Source organism: Schistocerca serialis, chromosome 8 (assembly GCF_023864345.2).
Source record: "Schistocerca serialis cubense isolate TAMUIC-IGC-003099 chromosome 8, iqSchSeri2.2, whole genome shotgun sequence".
Classification (NCBI taxonomy): Eukaryota; Metazoa; Arthropoda; class Insecta; order Orthoptera; family Acrididae; genus Schistocerca; species Schistocerca serialis.
The window spans coordinates 519,965,751-519,986,306 of record NC_064645.1 but is presented as its reverse complement, the minus strand read 5'-3'; the positions used below and the strand labels follow the sequence as shown (position 1 = coordinate 519,986,306).

Below are 20,556 nucleotides of genomic sequence, written 5' to 3'. Positions count from 1 at the left end.
GTAAATTGAAAGTTGAGGGGGGAGAAAGGAAAGGACAAACTATTGATGTCAGTTGCATCTGGTCTTAAAGCGGAATCAGTGGCGACAAGTGGAAATATGTGCTGGACCGGTATTCTAACCCGGAATCTCCTGCGTGCTAATCAGTTACGTTAACCACTGCGCTATCCCGGTACAGTGTTAATCGCAACTGCGCGGACTGTCTCGGTACCCGTCTTGGCCGGCCCACATTCCCATCTAGTGCCACGTATCAACAGTCCACGTCCATGTCCTCCAAGCTCGCTACTTTGAGATTCCCGCAGGAGGTCGAACAAAATTGAGCATCTGCTCTGGGAGTGATGGATTGATTGCCCACCGAGGTGTATAATTTATGTGAATGCGTGGACATTCTTTCGAACATGGGCAACAAAAGAGGGAGTATAATATCGTCGACGTACCGCTATGATAGTGGCCCGGCTCACAAGCAAAGGGATGCTGGTATGTAAAGAGAAGGAACCCCACACCATAACTACTGATTGTCGGGCCGTATGGCGGGCGACCGTCAGGTTGAAACCCCACCGCTGTCCATTGCGTCTCCACACACGTTTTCGGCCTGGAATGTAATTGGCTGGAGTAGAATTGTCTTCAGTGATCAGTCCTTCGAACTGAGCCCAGATGACCAGCGAAGAGGTGCCTGCAGACGCCCCGAACAGCGATGAGTTACCAACCGCCGGCCGCGGTGGCCGTGCGGTTCTGGCGCTGCAGTCCGGAACCGCGGGACTGCTACGGTCGCAGGTTCGAATCCTGCCTCGGGCATGGGTGTGTGTGATGTCCTTAGGTTAGTTAGGTTTAAGTAGTTCTAAGTTCTAGGGGACTTATGACCTAAGATGTTGAGTCCCATAGTGCTCAGAGCCATTTGAACCATTTTTAGTTACCAACCCGACTGTCGGTAGCCGTAAGGCAAAACAACAAGGAGTGATGGTCTGGAGCCGGCCGCTGTGGCCGAGCGGTTCTAGTCACTTCAGTCCGGGACCGCGCTACTGCTACGGTCGCAGGTTCGAATCCTGCCTCGGACATGGATGTGTGTGGCGTCCTTAGGTTAGTTAGGTTTAAGTAGTTTTAAGTCTAGGGGACTGATGGCCTCAGATGTTATGTCCCATCGTGCTTACAGCCATCTGAGCCATTTGATGGTCTGGGGTACCATTTCATTTCATACCAGAACCTCTTTGGTTGTCATCAGCGGCACCCCTACAGCATAGCGGTAAGTCGACGACATTATACGCCCCGTTTTGTTAAGAATCACGGAAAGCGTCCCGGGTTTACATTTCAGCAAGATAATGCCCACCTGCACAAGGCGAGATTTTCTACTGCTTGTCATCATCCATGCAAAACCCTACCTTGGCCAGCAAGGTCGCCCGATCCCTTCCCAGTTGAGAACGTTTGGTAGACTATGGACACGGTTCTCCAAGCAGCTCGGGATTTTGTCGATTTGACAGAATTTGGCACGATATCCGTCAGAAAGACAACCAACAACTCAGTCAATGCCAAGCCGAATAACTGCTTGCTTCATTTGTGACACTTTCTCTTGAATAAATCATCCAACTTTTCTACTTATTTCCGTCGCATCCACATAATTCTCTGGTGGAAGGAATTGCTGTTCATTACTCTTGAGTACATCTGAAATTGTGTTCAGAGTGGTATGCGCGCCTTGTCCCGTGCTTTGGCCTATCGCCCTGACTTGGAGGCTGTTAACCAGTCATAGATTACGAAGCTACCAGACACTTCCGTAATCATAACTTCCAGGATATGCAGCGAGAAAATGTCTGTCAGCCATTATCTATCATTATACAAGAATTTAGGGACATTATTTTGGCATGTTTGCTATTTCTTCCCCTATCCCCCTGCTTAAGTTTTCGTTTTTATTTGTTTATTGGTTTTTAAATATTTATTAAAGTTTTCTTTATACATACATCAAAAAAAGTTTTGCATCACCTCAGTTCCGGGAGTTACGGAACCTGTACAGAAAATTGGAGTAGAGATCAACGTAAACATCATTTCCGCCCTTTTTATTGCTCATGAAAACCACACATTGCTCTTTGTACCACCATACAGCGAGACCTTCAGAAGTGGTGGTCCAAATTGCTGTACACACCGGTACCTCTAGCACCCAGTAGCACGTCCTCGTTCGTTAGGGTTCATGTCTGGAGAACATGCTGGCCACTCTAATCGAGCGATGTTGTTATCTTGAAGGAATTCATTCAAAAGATGTGCACAATGGCGGCGCGAATTGTCGTCCATGAAGACGAATGCCTCGCCAATATGCTGCCGATATGGTTGCAGCCGTTACGGCGCCTTCCATGACCACCAGCGGCGTAAGTCGGCCCCACAAAATGCCACCCCAAAACAGCAGAGAACCTCCACCTTGCTGCACTCGCTGGACAGTGTGTCTAAGACGTTCAGCCTGACCGGATTGCCTCCAAACACCTCTCCGACGATTGTCTGGTTGAAGGCATATGCGGCACTCATCGGTGAAGAGAACGTGATGCCAGTCCTGAGCGATCTATGCTGAATGTTGTTGGGCCCATCTGTACCGCGCTGCATGGTGTCGTGGTTGCAAAGATGGACTTTGCCATTGAGATCGGGAGTGAAGTTGCGCATTATGCAACCTACTGCGCACAGTTTGAGTCGTAACACGACGTCCTGTGTGACGAAAAGTATTATTCAACATGGTGGCGTTGCTGTCTGGGTTCCCGCGAGCCATAATCCGTAGGTAGTGGTCATCCACTGCAGTAGTAGCCCTTGGGCGGCCTGAGCGAGGTATGTCATCGACAGTTCCTGTCTCTCTCTGTATCTCCTCCATGTCCGAACAACACCGCTTTGGTTCACTCCGAGACGCCTGGCCACTTCTCTTGATGAGAGCCCTTCGTAGCATACAGCAACAATGCGGACGCGATCGAAGCGCGGTTTTGACCATCGAGGCAAGGTTGAACTACAGACAACACGAGCCGTATACCTCTTTCCTGGTGGAATGACTGGAACTGATCGGCTGTTGGGCCCCCTCCGTCTATAGGCGCTGCTCATGCATGGTTGTTTACATCTTTGGGCGGGTTTAGTGACATCTCTGAACAGTCAAAGGGACTGTGTCTGTGATACAATATCTACTGTCAACGTCTGTCTACAGGAGTTCTGGGAACCGGGGTGATGCAAAACTTTTTTTGATGGGGACATATACGAGGGTTGGAACTTCAATAGTGGCAACTATTTATTCACAACCGACACAAAAGAGTTACATGTTTGCACCTGTTACTGTCCTTCAAAGTAGTCACCGGCATTGTGTAGAACCCGTTGTCAACGATGTGGATGCGTAGTATACCGTTAGCAGTGCCTGTTCTGTTGATGGTGCGAATGGAGCGGTCTAAAGGTATGGTGATTCTCGTGTACGACTGTGATGGTGTTATCCTAACCCATTACGTTCCTCCACGGCAGACCGACAGTGCATAGTATTAGTGTTCGTTTATGGAGCATCACCTGCGACCAGCTTTGCGAAATAAGCGGTGACACCCACCCATCATTTTGCACGACAAAGCGCGGGCACATACAGCGCAAGCAGTGCTGCTCTGCTCGGTCGATGGGACTGGGAAGTACTGTACCATCCACCATACCACCCGGACTTAAGTCGTCGTGACTTTGATTTGATCCCGAAGATGAAGGAACCACTTCGTGGCATTCTCCTCAGAACTGTTCCTGAGATTTGACAGGCAGTAGACCGCTCCATTCGCATCATCAACAGAACTGGCTCTGCTAACGGTATATTACGCCTTCCACATAGCTGGCAACGGGTTCTACACAATGCTGGTGACTACTTTGAAGGACAGTAACAGGTGCAAACATGTAACTCTTTTGTATCGGTTGTCAATAAATAGTTGCCACTATTGAAGTTCCAACCCTCGTAAATGGCGAACAGGTGAGCCAAATACAGAGCAGAAATACACGAAAATTAAACTAATTGGAAATACGTGTGCAATAGTGCACACATTACTAACACCCCGCCTTTTCCAAGAGTTGCATTACGGATGTGTTTACATGTCCCACCACAGGCAATGGCTCGGCTAGTGTCAATGATGTCTATTTGTGGTGCCAATTCTAATTATAGATAAACTTCTGCATAATAACTGGGGCAAAAGCTTACAGTTTTCTGTGTAGAATAGTATTCCTGTAGAATATGCCTCCGCGTCACAGCTCACTAAATTGCATCAGAAGGTGAGTGCACAACATTTAGGTAGACGGTCCGAATTCTGACGAAGCAAAATAACTGTTACATTTACATCTTCATACCAAATATTCCGCAGCCCCCGTATAGTACATGGATGGAAGCGCTCAGTGAATTTACTGAATTGGCAGCAGCTTGCGGCCTAATCAATCGAAGTGCGTGCCTGGAAGAATAATGGTGCATTTTGGAACCAATATTTTATTTTTGTGTTTTTTATTTTCTTGGAGAGTAGGTCAATACCAAACGTGAAATCTGATGCTTGATGCTACATATTTTTGTTTGCTACTATTGTACCAGTAGGATGCCTCAGACCTCCTCAAGAACAACACGGCACAGTGCTGCCCCCTTGCCAAGTACGCACTTTGTTTGGTTGAACTAAAATTGTCTTGGACACCAAACCTTACGTAGATGCAATTGATGATCATTCTGTCCACGGCTCTCACTGAGTAAGGGCGTAAGAAACTGTTGACTGTTGATGGCAACCCGTCCATCTAATCAGGACAATAACTTAGGCGGTCCCTTTGGTATTGTTCTGGAAGAAAGCTAGTGCGACGTCGGGTTTCTGTCCTTCGACTTTATTTCATTTCCATAATCATTTGTAACTCCCGTCCCTCCCCCCGTCAGCGTGCGCAAACACACACACACACACACACACACACACACACACACACACACGCATCTCTGCACATCCGAAACACCTAATGTCCCACTTCTACCACATCATCAGCAAGTCCGACGGACGAAACGTAGTATCCAATTTTCCAATTTTCTCGTAGTATCCAATCATGACACTATCCTCTGTCATGGAACAGGAGTAATCACTTGAGTTCACAAGAAAAGTAACCGTGATACTTGAAAAGCAAGCCTTATTACTCCACGGTTTTTTATGGAGCAATTAGGCTTGCTTTTCAAGTATCACGGTTACTTTCCTTGTGAACTCAAGTGATTACCCCTGTTCTGTTTCTTTTAAGCTCGCTAATTTCATGTCAAACGAAATGTAAAAAGGAACGAAAAGTTAACGTCTCTTCGACGACGAGGTCATTAAAGACGGAACACAAGCTCTGATTGTTGAAGGATGGAAAAGGAAATCGGCCATGCCCTTCAAAGGATCCTGGCTTTAGCCTTGTCCGATTTAGAGAAATCACGGAAAACCGAAATACGGATGCCGGACGGGGATTTGAACCGTCTACTTCCCGAATACGAGTCGTGTCTTACAATTACGTCACCTCGTTCTATAAAATCAAGTGCAAAATACAATTAAGTGCCTGACAGCCCTTACTATGAGACGCTGGAGTTTGCAGTTATTTCCACTGATTCACTGTGTCTAACTTGTATTTTATTGATGATGTGAAGTTTCATGGGAGTGACTTCTGTGATTCAGCAACCACGTATAGCTTATGCAGAATCAACTCCTTCGGTTTGCCCGAGTTTTGATTACTAGATGAAAATATGTATTCACATAACCGACTTAGGAGACAGTCTGTACAGCCCTCTTAGATTGTTTGCAGATGATAATATCATTTACCATCTAGTAACGTCGTCAGAAGATCAAAACCAAGTGTAAAATGATTTTACACAAAAAGTTGCTCTAAGTTCTGAAAAAAATGTGAAGTCATCCACATGAGTATCAAAATTAATCAGTTAAATTTCAGTTACATGATAAATCACACAAATTTAAACGCCGTCAGTTCGACTAAATACCGAGAAATTACAATTACGATCAATTTAAACTGGAACGATCACACAGATAATGTTGAGGGGAAGGCACACCAAACACTATATGTTATTGGCAGAACGCTTAGACGATGCAACAGGTCTACTAAAGAGACTGCCTACATTACGCTGCCGGCCGAAGTGGCCGTGCGGTTAAAGGCGCTGCAGTCTGGAACCGCAAGACCGCTACGGTCGCAGGTTCGAATCCTGCCTCGGGCATGGATGTTTGTGATGTCCTTAGGTTAGTTGGGTTTAACTAGTTCTAAGTTCTAGGGGACTAATGACCTCAGCAGTTGAGTCCCATAGTGCTCAGAGCCATTTGAACCATACATTACGCTTGTTCGCCCTCTGCTAGAGTACTGCTGTGCTACACAGTACTCTTATCAAGACATCGAAAAAGTTCAAAGACGGGGAGCTTATTTTTTAGCGGGTAGGATGGCAATCATTAAAACAGAGTTGTTTTACCCTGCGACGATATCTCATCACGAAATTTCATCAACAACTTTCTCCCCTGAATCTGAAAATATTTTACTGTCGCCAATCTACATACGGGGAAATGATCATCATAATAAAATAAGAGAAACCAGAACAGACAGTGATAAGCAATAACATCACGTTCAGAAAAACTCTAAAGACCAGGAACATTATTTACAGAACTATGTCCCCTAACAGAAGCTGCTGTAAACTGACCATTACCATCATTAATATCCAAACTAAAATTCAAATTACATCCCACAAACTGATGGACCATCAAGTGTAGTATGAGCAACCACGGATTTAACAGGTATTTGATTCTTCTTATCATCACATGCAGTAGTTAACTCAGCATTGTCTATTGACTTATATACTGCATGTCTTGAACGCCGACGATATCTTCTTCGTGGAGGCATGTTGGCGTTCAATGCAGTTGCCTGCGCAGCATCCCGATCCAGACCACTCCAAAGATGCGACTGCGCTCGCCTTATATACCAACACCGGACTTCAAAGATTCACGACAGAGCGCAGCGCTTATCCTGTGGCCGTGTATAGGACCAATCAACAGCTGCCGGCGTAAGACGAGAAACGATAATCATAATAAAATGAGAGAAATCAGAGTTCGTGCGGAAAAATTTAAGTGTTCGTTTTTTCCAAGCGCTGTTAGAAAGTGAAATGGGAGAGAAATAGTCTGAAGGTGGTTGGAAGAACTTTCTGCCATGCACTTAAGTGTGAATTGCAGGGTAGTCAGGGTAGTCATGTAGACTTAGATATATGAAATGAAAAGGGATCTTAGCCATCATGAGCTATTATGTTCAGTAAATATAACGATTAAAGCCTATCAGTTCAAAGCAGCTTCCATTGTTGTTTGTATAGAAGCTTAATGATACTCCATTACCCAGAAGTGGTTGCAACGTCCAGGAAGCTTACGACCTCTTACGCACTGCCTCCTTTCCTGCATAGATAGAACGCGCTTCGCTCCTTTCAAAGTCAGTCAGCAGACGATGGCTTTTTCAAAATGTCACTAAAGTTCCTTTCATATGATGACAGAACACTGCGCAAATCAGCAGCTATTGTGCAATTTCATCGTCTATGCTTTAAGAACTTTTTCAGTGCCGATTATTCCTGATGTCTAGCAACCAGCGTGTTCTCGAATCATTTTTTATCAGTTTTAGTCATTACGCAATATAATAAACAAATTTAATTTTCATGGTTAGTTAACACAATGGAAAATGAAAAAAAAATACAGTTTCAGAAATCTGCATTATGTTACTATCTCTAGTAACAGTTTAGTCAGAACAATATCCTAGACAGGTAATTCCGGAAGAGAACAAGATGAAATGCTATGTGATTTTACTAGTTGCGGGTCTTATACACATCAGTAATCATGCGACAGATGGTACGAATTGGAATCTTTATAGAGTGAATTTTGATCCCTATTTGTTATAACTGATTTCTTATTCCAGTCACAGCTGTGAGATGCATAAATAATCATGACTGATTCAGGCTGTTAAAGTACATCTTGAGTCGATATTAAAAAATGGTTCAAATGGCTCTGAGCACTATGGGACTTAACATCTGAGGTCATCAGTCCCCTAGAACGTAGAACTACTTAAACCTAACTAACCTAAGGACATCACACACATCCATGCCCGAGGCAGGATTCGAACCTACGATCGTAGCAGTCGCGCGGTTCCGGACTGAAGCGCCTAGAACCGCTCGGCCACCGAGGCCGGCCGATATTAAAATGCTGATGCTAAAATACTGGTATTTTGTCATAGACTTACCAATTAACGACGTCGAATGTGATTCATTGCAATGTAAGAAACTGATTGTGAGACTAGAAGACGCTCCGAAGGCCTAAATTGTTCATAATCACTTGCAGCTTAGACTGAAATACTTAACAAGAGGTAATTCATTAGCGTTGCAAAACCTCTAGAAAACAAAATGTGACCTTACATTACCTATTCGTATTTCGAAAAGGCTAACCAAGGTAAAACAAAGAAATGTTTGACAAGTTGCCATCACACAAACGCTAAACGCATCGTCATGTTCTTTTTCAGATTACTTTGCAGCGAGAAGAAATATCGGACGTTTCAGTCATTGGAAAACCGAGACCGAATTTCATTATTTCGTTTACGATAGTTTTAGGATATCGCCATTGTTATTTAAAGCTGAGCGTTAGAAAGCCATTCAAAGGACGACCTGCTTTATCACTTAAGGGCTCGATTTTTTGTCTCTCTTACTGTGTACCTTAATACCGAGTTAACTTTCTGCTAGGTAGGGGGTGCTGTACACAGCCTCAGCGGTAATGCCAAGGGAAAGTGACGGCTAACGCCACACTCATCGTCTGCTGCCTTCGCAAACAAGGCGAACAACACGCTGCTGTAGCCTGTTTTCTTGTGTAATGGTGCGAGCTATATTTGGAGCGAGCCCCTTAAATACAGCGGAACGAAGTATCTGCAGTCACACACTCGACTCTGTGGTCCCTGCGTCACCTCTTCACCCATAGTCCGACAGGTAATCTGGGAATGGACTGTTGTTTCTCACCAGCTGACTGGAATGTTACTGCTGTCGGCTTTTGCTTCAGGGCTAGTGTATTTGAAGCTCAAACCGCTAGATACGGATCGAGATGGAATAGAATTCCATCCCAATATTGTTGTTATTGTGGTCTTCAGTACGCAGATTGATGTTCCTGTCCACGCTAGTTTACCGTGCGCGGCCCTCTTCATCTACGCGTAACTACTGTAGTCTAGCAGCCATTTAACCCACTTCCTGTATTCGAACGTTGATCTCTCGCTCTACGATTTTTCACTCCCCATAGTTTCTTCCATTACCAAATAAAATATTGCTATGAACCTTACCCATCTTCTAAAAAAGTACTGCGATTACGCATTGTCCGCCTGCTCAGCTGGGTGGTAACGTGCTTGCTTCCCGTGCAAGCGGGCCCCGGTTCGATTCCCGGCCGGGTTGGAGCTTTTCTCCGCTCGTGGTCTGGGTGTTGTGTTATCATCATTCCATCCTCATCACCGGCACGCAAGTCGCCCAGTATGGCGACGACTGAAATAATACTTGCACTCTGCAGCCGAATTTCCCCGGATGGGGCTTCCCGGCCAACAGTGCCACATGCTCATTTCATTTCATTATGCGTTTTTCTCATCAGATTCCGTACCTCTTCATTATTTATCATATATGTCCATATAAACCTCTGCATTACTCTATAACACCACTTTTCAAAAGCTTTTATTCTCTTCTAGTCTGTTCTGTCACAGAACCATATAAGGCTACACTCTAGAGAAATACATTCAGAAAAGACTTTCTAATACTTAAACTTACATTCAATGTTAAAGAGATCGCTCCCTTTCAGAATGTCTTCTGTGGCTATCTTCGATATGTATTTTATACCCTCTTCGCGTCGGTAATACTCAGTTATTTTGGAGTCTCATTTTCTAAATTAATTCCCTCAGCTTCGCCTAGTTTAGTTCGACTAACATCCCATTCTGCCTTAACTTATGTTCACCTTGCAACCACTTTACCTCTTTTCGAGACACAATCCATTCCGCTCAACTGATCTTCCAAAACCTTTGCCGTCGTCAACAGAATTACATTATCATAGGCAAATCATGCAATTTTTGTTTCTTCTCACTGAACTTCAATTCCTTTTCCAAATACCTCCTTGGTTTCCTCACCTGATTTTAAGTTCAAAATGAAAGTTAATCACGCAACCGAATGAATATGCACTAAACGCGGATATTCTTCAGTCAGCCTGCCACAAGACTTTACTGTTTCCGATTCGTGGACGATTATCAAGTGCATGAATCTCACGAATGGCTGTAATGAGTAAGTGTGCAGAGTACTGATGTATACCGTGGTGACAAAAGTCATGGAGTACCTCTTAATATCATGTCGGACCTCCCTTTGGCCAGCTCAGTGCAGCAGCTCGCCGTGGCATGGGCTCAAAAAATCACTGAAAGTCCGCTGCAGAAATATTTACAAATGCTGCTTCTACACCCATCCATAACTGCGTAAGTGTTGCCGGTGCAGAACTTTGAGCACGAACTGGCCTCTCGATTATCTCCCACAACTGTTCGATGGGATACATGTCGGGAGATCTGGGTGGCCAAACCATTCGCTCGAATTGTCCAGAATGTTATTCAAACCAGTCGCGAATAATTGCGACCCGGTGACATGGCCCATTGTCATTCATAAAAATTCCATCTTTATTTGGGAAAATGAAGTCCACGAATGGCTGCAAATTGTGTCCAAATAGGCGAATATAATCACTTCGAGTAAAATGATGTTCAGTTGGACTAGAGGACGTAGTCCATTCCATGTAAACATACCGCACACCATTATGAAGCCATTGCCAGCTTGCACAGTGCCTTGCTGACAAGTCTTCCTGGGGTCTGCGACACACTCGAATACAACCATCAGCTCTTACCAACTGAAAAAGGGATTCAACTGAGCAGGTCACGGTTTCCAAGAGTCTAGGGTCCATCCGATATGATCACGAGCCCAGGAGAGGCGTTGCAGGCGACGTGCTCGTAGCAAAGGCTCTCGCTTCGGTCGTCTGCTGCCATAGCTCATTAACGCTAAATTTCGCCGCACTGTCCTACCGGATACGTTCGTAGTTCGTGCCACATTGATTTATACGGTCATTTCACGCGGTTTCGCTTGTCTGTTAGAACTGACGACTCTATCCAAGCGGCGCTGCTCTCGGTTTTTAAGTAAAGGCCGTCGGCGCTGCGTTGTCCGTGGAGAGAGGTAATGCCTGAAATTTGGTACTCTCGGGACACTATTGACAATATAGATCTCAGAATATTGGATTCCCTAAGTCGGGTGATGCTGAAGGAATTAGATTAGGAAATGAGACACTTAAAGTAATAAAGGAGTTTTGCTATTTGGGGAGCAAAATAACTGATGATGGTAGAAGTAGAGAGGAAATAAAATGTAGACTAGCAATGGCAAGGAAAACGTTTCTGAAGAAGAGAAATTTGTTAACATCGAGTATAGATTTAAGTGTTAGGAAGTCGTCTCTGAAAGTATTTGTATGGAGTGTAGCCATGTATGGAAGTGAAACATGGACGATAAATAGTTTGGAAAAGAAGAGAATAGAAGCTTTCGAAATGTGGTGCTACAGAAGAATGCTGAAGATGAAATGGGTAGATCACATAACTAATGAGGAGGTATTGAATAGAATTGGAGAGAAGAGGAGTTTGTGGCACAACTTGACAAGAAGAAGGGACCGGTTAGTAGTACATGTTCTGAGGCATCAAGGGATCACAAATTTAGCATTGGAGGGCAGCGTGGAGGGTAAAACTCGTAGAGGGAGACCAAGAGATGAATACACAAAGCAGATTCAGAAGGATGTAGATTGCAGTAAGTACTGGGAGATGAAGAAGCTTGCACAGGATAGAGTAGCATGGAGAGCTGCATCAAACCAGTCTGTAGACCACAACAACAACAACAACAACGATTTTCGAAATGGAATGGTTGATGTGTCTAGTTCCAGCTACCATTCCGTGTTCAAGGTCTGTTAATTACCGTCGTGGAGCTATAGTCACGTTGGAAACTTTTTCACATGAATTTCCTGAATAAAAATGACAGCTCCGTCAATGTAATGCCCTTTTATACCTTGTGTAAGCGATTCTACCGCCATTTGTATATGTGGATATCGCTTCATTGTATTTGTATTGCGTGATGTAGTGTCGACCAGAAAAGAAAGGAGAGAATTATACTCATTCCTGTCACATAACGTTCCCCTCTGGGTCTCTACCACGAAGGCTGCCAGGCCTGACAGCCTCATTAACCGTTCTTTTTTGAATAGCCAGTATATAAGAACTGCACGCCGGCACGCCCTCTCCCCTTGCGAAGCAAATGTAAGTAAAGCGAATTTTCTGTGTGTCCACAGTAAAGACTGATGTGCATGCCACTAACGTGAGCGTCTCAGCTGTAGCTGTGGACAGCTGGGTAGTGAGCTGAGTGAATTAGGCATAACTTTGTAACCGGTGCCCACCTCACAAGGGACTGGCAAGGCTCACACGTGTCTCGAATGCCGACTCAGTCCTTCGCAGTCTTTCTGAAGCACGTTCCCCTCAGTCTAGCTCCACAGAACCTACGCTGTGCACTGAATAATTAAAAGTAAGCGAAGCGATTTTCTTCAGTGCCTTTGTTAGCCTCTTAGACGGTTCGGGAAAAATTGCGGAAGCGTTATACGCTGTATAAATCGCGAGAAAACGCCCCGATAAAAGCATCCACGCTTAATGTAAGTTTAAAAACACGAAGCACAGTTCTTAGGCTGGAAAAATTCTCTCATTAATTTAAATGTGGGCAGTTATAAGACTGAGTTACTGTCTTCAGTAAGGAAGTAAGTCAATGTGAAAAAGTTAGAGTGAAAGTTTGTCATTTTCCTGGACATATCCTTCCCTGAGACAATTGTCTTACTTTCCATACGCCACGTGTTACAGTCTTTTGTATGTCCATCCTTTTAGCAGGAGGTATCTGGGACGACAGCCGTTTACTATCGTGACAAGTAAATATAAACACCTACAGCCGTCCTTACGATTTTATTTTATTTTGTCGCTACCAGTTTCAACGCTTCAGTGCGTCATCTTCAGGCTGTTTTTGATGCGATACAGATTGATATGATCCCAATGCATACCACACCTGTTGTCAGCATTACTGGATACGCAGATAATGTGTCAGCACTTGGCAGTTGATGGTTGCAGTGCTGACGCATTATCTGCGTATCCAGTAATGCTGACAGATGTCGTATGGATGGGGATCATATCAACCTGCATCGCATCAAAAACAGCCTGAAGATGCGCTGAAGCGTTGAAACTGGTAGCGACAAAATAAAATAAAATCATAAGGACGGCTGTAGGTGTTTTTATTTACTTGTCACATATTGCAGCTGTTGATGTTGCTGCTGCTGCTGTTGTTGTGGTTGTCGTGGCCTTAATAATTACTGCAACTTACATCCTTCTGAACTTGCTTACTGTATTCATCTATACAATTTTTACCCCCGAACATCCCTCCAACACTAAACTGCAGATCCCTTGATGTTTCATAATGTGCTACCAACCGATCGCTTCTTCTAGTCTGTTTGTGTCACAAATTTCTTTTCTCTCCAGTTCTGTTCAGTACCTCCTTATTAGTTACGTGATCACCCCAACTAATCCCCAGCATTCTTCTGTACCAGCACATTTCGAAAGCTTCTATTCTGTTTATCAATCATGTTTCACTTTCATACATAACCACACTTCACAAAATACTTCCAGAAAAGACTTTCTAACACTTAAATCTGTATTCAATGTTAGCACATTTCTCTTCTTCAAAAATCCTTTTTTGCCATTGCAGGTCCACATTTTATATCCTCTCTGCTTCTGCCATCATCTGTTATTTTTCTTTCCAACTAACAAAACTCATCTACTACTTTAAGTGTCTCGTTTCCTAATCTAATTCCATCAGCATCACCTGATTTAATTTGACTAAGTTCCGTTACCCTTGTATTGCTTTTGTTGATGTTCATCTTATACCCTCATTTCAAGATTCTGTTCTGTCCGTTCAACAGCCCTTCCCAGTCCTTTGCTGTTTCTGACAGAATTACTGTGTCATCAGAAAACTCAAAGTTTTTGTTTCTTTTCCCTGAACTTTAAGTCCTACTAATTTTTTTTTGTTTGCTTTACTGCTTGCTCATTGTAACTATCGAATAACATCGGTGATAGTCCACAGTCCTGTCACATTCCCTCCTCAACCACTTGTTCCCTTTCATGCCCTTCGATTCTTCACAAGTGCTGTCTGCTTTCTGTACAAGTTGTAAATGGCCTTTCGTTCGCTGTATTTTACCACTGCTACCTACAGAATTTCAAAGAGAGTATTCCATTCAACTTTGTCAAAAGCTTTCACTAAGTCACAAATGGTATAAACGTTGATCTGCCTTTCGTTAACCTATCTTGTAAGATAAGTCGTAGGGACAGTATTGCCTCGCGTGTTCCTATATTTCGCCAGAACCCAAACTGATGTTTCCCGAGGTAGGCTTCTACGAGCTTTTCAGTCTTCTGAAAGAACTCGTGTTAGTTTTTTTTTTTTAATCGTTAATTTGTTGAACTGATAGTTCGGTACTATTCATACTTCTCAGCATCTGCTTTCTTTGGAATTGAAATTATTTAACACTGCATACGTGGAACCAGGTAACTATGTTAGTGTAAGCGATGTTTTTTGTTTTGCATTAACTAAACGAAACAGTTTTTTTTAGCATTGTTTCACAAACTTTATTATTAGACTACGATCTAGGTTTCGGGTTCGAAGCCCATTTTCTAGTACACACCTAATCCTGAAAATGGGAACCAAGCAAAGATAAACACGCGAACCTCTTAATGTACCGGCTCTTAACTTAAGCTATAAAAATTACCGCTGTTGGCAAAACATACGTATTTTACAAAATTCGTTATGACAGCATTTACAATACGTATGAATAAACATACCTGGAAGTAGAGCTGTATGCTCTAGAATGGGAATCTATTCATGAATGAAGGCACCAAGTTCCGTCTATTTATAAATGCAAGGGTGCACACACCTTTTTCTTAATTTCTAAAATTTCTAACTTGGGAGCTTTTCACCCTTACTGCCTATTACGTATTTCTGGTTTTTGTTTACACAATGTTCAGCAAAGGATGAATCTGACTTCTTAAATCTCCGTCGTTTATGGTGTTCTCTGACCCTAATAGAGATTGACCTCCTAGTCTCTCCAACACAGTAGGGCGGACATTCTTGGCAGATTATCTCATAAATCTCGCTTTTCATGATGGTTTTACCTGTTGAACCGAAAATAAATCTACCTAATGTCTGTGAGACATAGAAAAATACAGAGACATCCTTTAAAATATTTCTTATTCTATTTGAAATGTTACCTATGAAAAGTAAACTACACCACTACCTTTTCAGTCTACCTACGTTGTTCTCTGGGTGCAATAGGGATCTAGCTTGCTTCTTCAGTTTTTAATGAGAATTTTGTCATTAATGTTGATTTCAAAGTAATTATTTATGGCCATTGTTTTATTGAATTGAGTTCCTGGTAAGAGTGTTCTTGGGACATGGTTTAATGCTTTTTTTTCAGCACACTATACGCCAGTAACTGGAACGTGTATTCCCACCAACGAAACTTGGCTACCAAGCCTCGCAAGCGCACCCAACAAGAAGAATCACGCTTATGGCATATGTTTGGAAAAATGTATCATTATTAGACTGGCATTTAAAGATGGCAGCATGCAGCGAAAATGAATCGTGCTAAACTAAATTTAGATATTAAAATGTAACTGAAGCAGAAAAGTGTGACGTTTATAGGTAACTTTATGATGTGGTCGTCCGTGCTAGCGGAACTGTAAACTGTAACAGAAACGAAAATTAAGCAAATGTAGGCGATAAAATTCAATGAGATTTATCTGATACCGGTTTCAAAATTTGCAAAAAAAGCCACAGAACAATATTTTTGCACAGTTCTATCACCCTTAAAGCCGAATTCGCTACCGATTTATGATATGCAAGAGGGAAGAGTTGCCAGTCATTTCTTGGAATTCTGCGTATTTTTTTCCTGCATACTGTTACCAAGCGGTGTTGCGAAACTGCATAGAAACCAGTTCAGAAATGGAGGCCCGCTCGTTTCACAACTTCATCCCTCCCCCTCCTCCAGATAGCGTGCATCATTCACAATATCAATATTTGACAAGATTTCCTATCTAACTCATCTAAGAGCTATTCTAATTCCGGTTGTGACAGCAGTATTATTTTTGTGGCCTGGATCGGAGAAAGACGTAGTTTTGTGTGTGTGTGTGTCTTGTATCGGAGGAAGATGTAGTTGTGTGTGTGTGGGGGGGTTGTTCGTATTTGTGTATTCGCGCATTTTGCTCTCTGTACCGCTTTTGTGTCTAATTATACCACATTTCGTTTATTTCAGAACCATCTTTTTTTTGTTTCTAATGTGACATTTTGGTAACGAAGTTTTTCATGCAGAAAATTGAGATTACTCTTATTACTCCCCGAAATTGTTTTCTATCTTTGATCTATATTTATATGTATATGATATCCCCTATGAATATTTTTTGCAACCTGTAATAATTTATTTCACATTTCCAGCGAGTGACCTGTTACACCCACCTGCTTTGAAAAATTTTTAGTGAGCATATAGCAGTTTCAATATTCTTTGTTTTATACATAGGCCTTCAGAGCACTATTTTATTTTATTTATATGTATTCGACTTCCAACCGTCGTTTGTGCAGGTTGCCTTTCTAGGAACGTAGCACATGTGTTTAACGAATAAAAACTAGGATTCAGACAACACCCTTTGATGATCTCCAGTCAATAATGTACCCAGAACATTTTCAAAAATAAGTGATTTATTCAAAACATTGAAAATAATAACGAATCCAAATCTATTGAGTATGTTGTTCTATACGTTGCCATTCAAAAACAGATTGTTTAACTGCAGAAGAAAACCCATAGTATTGAAACAGTAGATTAAATGTACATAATTTTACAGCTCGTCGAAGTTACTGTTATATTATTTTACAATGTTAACGCGCAGTTGTGTTGTGAATGCGAAGTATTGCATGCGTAAATAAAAAAACAATAAAGGGGCATCCTAATGGTGTTTTCAAACGTGTTTTTGCCAACAGTGAGTGGTCGTTCCCATGTATTTCTCATATCTCTTGATAATACTTCTGGGAGGCCAAAGATTCCCTACTTAACGCCCTTGTGGCAGTGTGCGAACTTTCACGTGTCTCTAACATAACAATAAAATTAGGATTACAGTTCAAGATAATCTATTTGAAATCTAGCTGTGTGTGCCATTTTCTGTCTTACTTTTTTGTCAGTATGATTTATTAACGAACACGACAATTCCGTTATGTTTCATTAAAAATTGTAATTGAATTTTCTGCCAAATAATGAAAATTTTGCGAATGAGTTGTTTTGTCATTGACTTCCATGAGGCTTGAGGAGGTTCCACAACTGTAGATGCTCATAATGGCTACATAGCATTTCCATTCCCATGCTACATTGTCACTATCGGTTTGCACTGGGGACTAATCATCAGTATTTTTTGAAAGGCATATTGAGTTTCAATCGACCGTGACTGTTTATGAAATATGAAAGATTTTTCAGAGACAGTTGCCAGTCACAAAGTTTGTTGACTACTGAAATTATTTAATGAAGCAACATGTTTCGAGATATAAAACTCATTCTTAGGCTAGAATGGCAATTAAAAAAGTTTAACAAACGTACACATCGATATTAGAGTTGTTCTGTATAGTTTTGCATGTGCTGTGGTCATGTTGAGAAAGAGATGGATAACCTAATATGGGGGAATATTTACTTCTGTTCAGTGAAGAATTTTTAAATAAGCACTCGGTTTGTTCATATGAAATGGCTATCTTCTTGTGGTACATTCTGTTACATCCACTGCTATGGCTCCTTGAATCTTGTTGCCCACTGCTCATAAACTTGTAACAAATACTTTAAAAAAACACGACATTACAATCAACTCTACTATACAGCAGAAACAAGATGGCGATCAAAACAAGATCCAAGATTTAGGTAGTTAGTAAAATCTGTGACCGATAGTGGTCTATGAAAAATCTTTTCGGATCAGTATTTTTGCCAGTAAAACTACCTAGCTATCTTGGTATACTTTAATTTATTACTACGTTTTTCAGCTACTACCTTCATCAGATCAAAATTTAGAACTCGTAGAAGGAAGTTCAGTGTCGGCGGCAATAAACCCTGTGACTATATTATCAGAGCGTTTATTGCAACGGACAATGAACTTTGTTTCACGGGTTCTGAGTTTTGATCTGATGATGGCAGTAGGTGAAACATTTTCTGCGTGTAATAAAGTACAGATGTATTGACAGAACATGTTGCCTAGTTGAGGAAATACATGAATCAAAGCTGTATTAATCCTTTTTTACTATCTCAGACAGTTTCAGTAAAATACAGTCATCACAGTATCGGTTTCACAGAAAAGAAAAAACTGACAATAGAAAAAGCATGTACAGAAACAACGTAAGGTTAATGGGCGACCCGAGTAAGACTTAGAAAAGAAGGCTAATATTATTTAAATATCATTATATATATTGGCATGGGAATTCAAGTGAACTATACATTGATCATCATGGTGCATCTTTATCAGTAGATGTACTAACACAGAAGAAGCAGTATCCCATTAAATAGCTATTGAAGACTGATCGTGATGTAGCGAGCGTGTACCCAAAACAGGTACCAAAGATGACTTGTTCTAGAAGTCAGACATACAGAGATGAAACGTGTAGCACTCTACACGGTCGATCTGAACACATTCTCTGACAATACAACTACAAGACAACAACTTAATAAGTAATAGTTGCACGGCAAGTCATTATTAAATAATTTTAAGTATTATATATTACGATTTATCGTATAACTGTTACACGTTAAGTAACTATTAGACAATTTTAATTATTATGTATTAAGTAGTCATCTTATATTTGTACTGTCAAAGAATATGTGCAGATTGCCTAAGTACAGTACTATATGTTACATCTCTGTACGGTTGGCTTCAGTGAGTAATCATCTTTAGTGTCTGTTTTTGAGTATTCGTTCACTACATCAGTATCAGTTTTCAATTGCTGTTTAATGGGTTACTGCTTATTCTGTGTTATAACATCTACTGTTACGCTAAAGATGCACCGTATAGTTCACATGAATTTCCATGTTAACATGTGTAATGACATTCAAGTAATTAGAATTAGTCTTCTTTCGTGAGTATTATTCTGGGTTGCCAATTAACTTTACGATGAATTTGTGCAAGTATTTTTTTCTGGGGTTGACTTTTTCTTTTCGTTGACACAGATACCGCGATGATGGTATTTTACCGAAACCGATTGTCGCACTAAAGCTTTGTGTCACGCATTTCCCAAAATATATGCCGGCCGTTGTAGCCGAGCGGTTTCTAGGCGCTTCAGTCTGGAACCGCGCGACCGCTGCGGTCGCAAGTTAGAATCCTGCCTCGGACATGGATGTATGTGATGTCCTTAGGTTAGTTAGGTTTAAGTAGTTCTAAGTTCAAGGGACTGATGACCTCAGATATTAAGTCCCATAGTGCTCAGAGCCATTTTAACCATTTTTGAACGAAAATATATGACGGAAGTCGCCTGAAAGAAATGTAAAAAAAAACTAGTTTGTGCCTCCTGTCAGTACTTTGTACGTTGTTATATGCTTCCAACCCACCGTTGTAGTGAGACACTAATTCTACAGAAATTTGTGAAAGACAAGGCGTTTCATGGAACACTTTATGCAGGTTACTCCTTAGAAGAAAACTGTTGTGCCCATAGAGCATCATTCAGTGGGGTTAAGAAAGAGAAATACGAGTTTTGATGTTCGAATTCGAACGCAATCGTACATTTATGTTTGTGTTGCACTGGTGAAAAGTGGCACCATCTCAAAGGGTTACCAAATCTTTGAGATACTGTATTGGTATTCGGAAAAAAGCGTCACAGTCGGTGTCTCCCAGCCTATTTAAAATGCTATTAGAAAACGTGGCCACTGAAAATGGGAGCGTCGCGGACGTCGTGTCAACTTAGGGAAATAACCGACTTGGAATGAGGGCGCTGTGTGGCTGTGGTTAGAGTGGGCGCAGGCTGCTCGGTACTCACGTCATGTCTCGGTGTCGGGTTGCTGCGCCGGCGGTCCACCCCCGGACTGACTCGCGCGATGCCCGCCGCCCAGCGCCCGGCCTTGGTCGGGGACCGCTCGTCGCTTCTTATCGAGGCGCCTCGCCGAGCCGACAGATAGCCCCTCGGCCGCCAGTTCAGCCAGAGGGCGACACGTGTTTCGTAAGCCGCGTGCCGGGCTCTCTGAGCTGGACAACAGGCAGTGCGGTCCGGCCAGCGCGCACACCTGTTAAATAGCCAGAGATTCCAGGACAGACCCTGGGCATTAGCATTTTGGTAAAAATTTTGCTGAACGCTCGTGACGATAGTAGCTAGGGAGATAATGGGAGTGGTAAGGTACCAAGCACCAAAAACATAACACGTCCCCCTTAAAAATAAATTTAATTTATCAACTTGTGCAAACTGTCACAATGAAA

General features: G+C 42.3%; 1 protein-coding gene across 1 annotated transcript in view; it reads right to left on the bottom strand.

Moving 5' to 3' along the window:
* LOC126416303 (mitochondrial basic amino acids transporter-like) overlaps positions 1–20,238 on the bottom strand; it is a 238,390-nt gene extending 218,152 nt beyond the window's left edge. The window contains exon 1 of the mRNA XM_050083961.1: positions 20,123–20,238. The gene's annotated coding sequence lies outside the window, so the exon portion shown is untranslated. The remainder of the gene's footprint in view (positions 1–20,122) is intronic.
* Between the last annotated feature and the right edge of the window lie 318 nt (positions 20,239–20,556).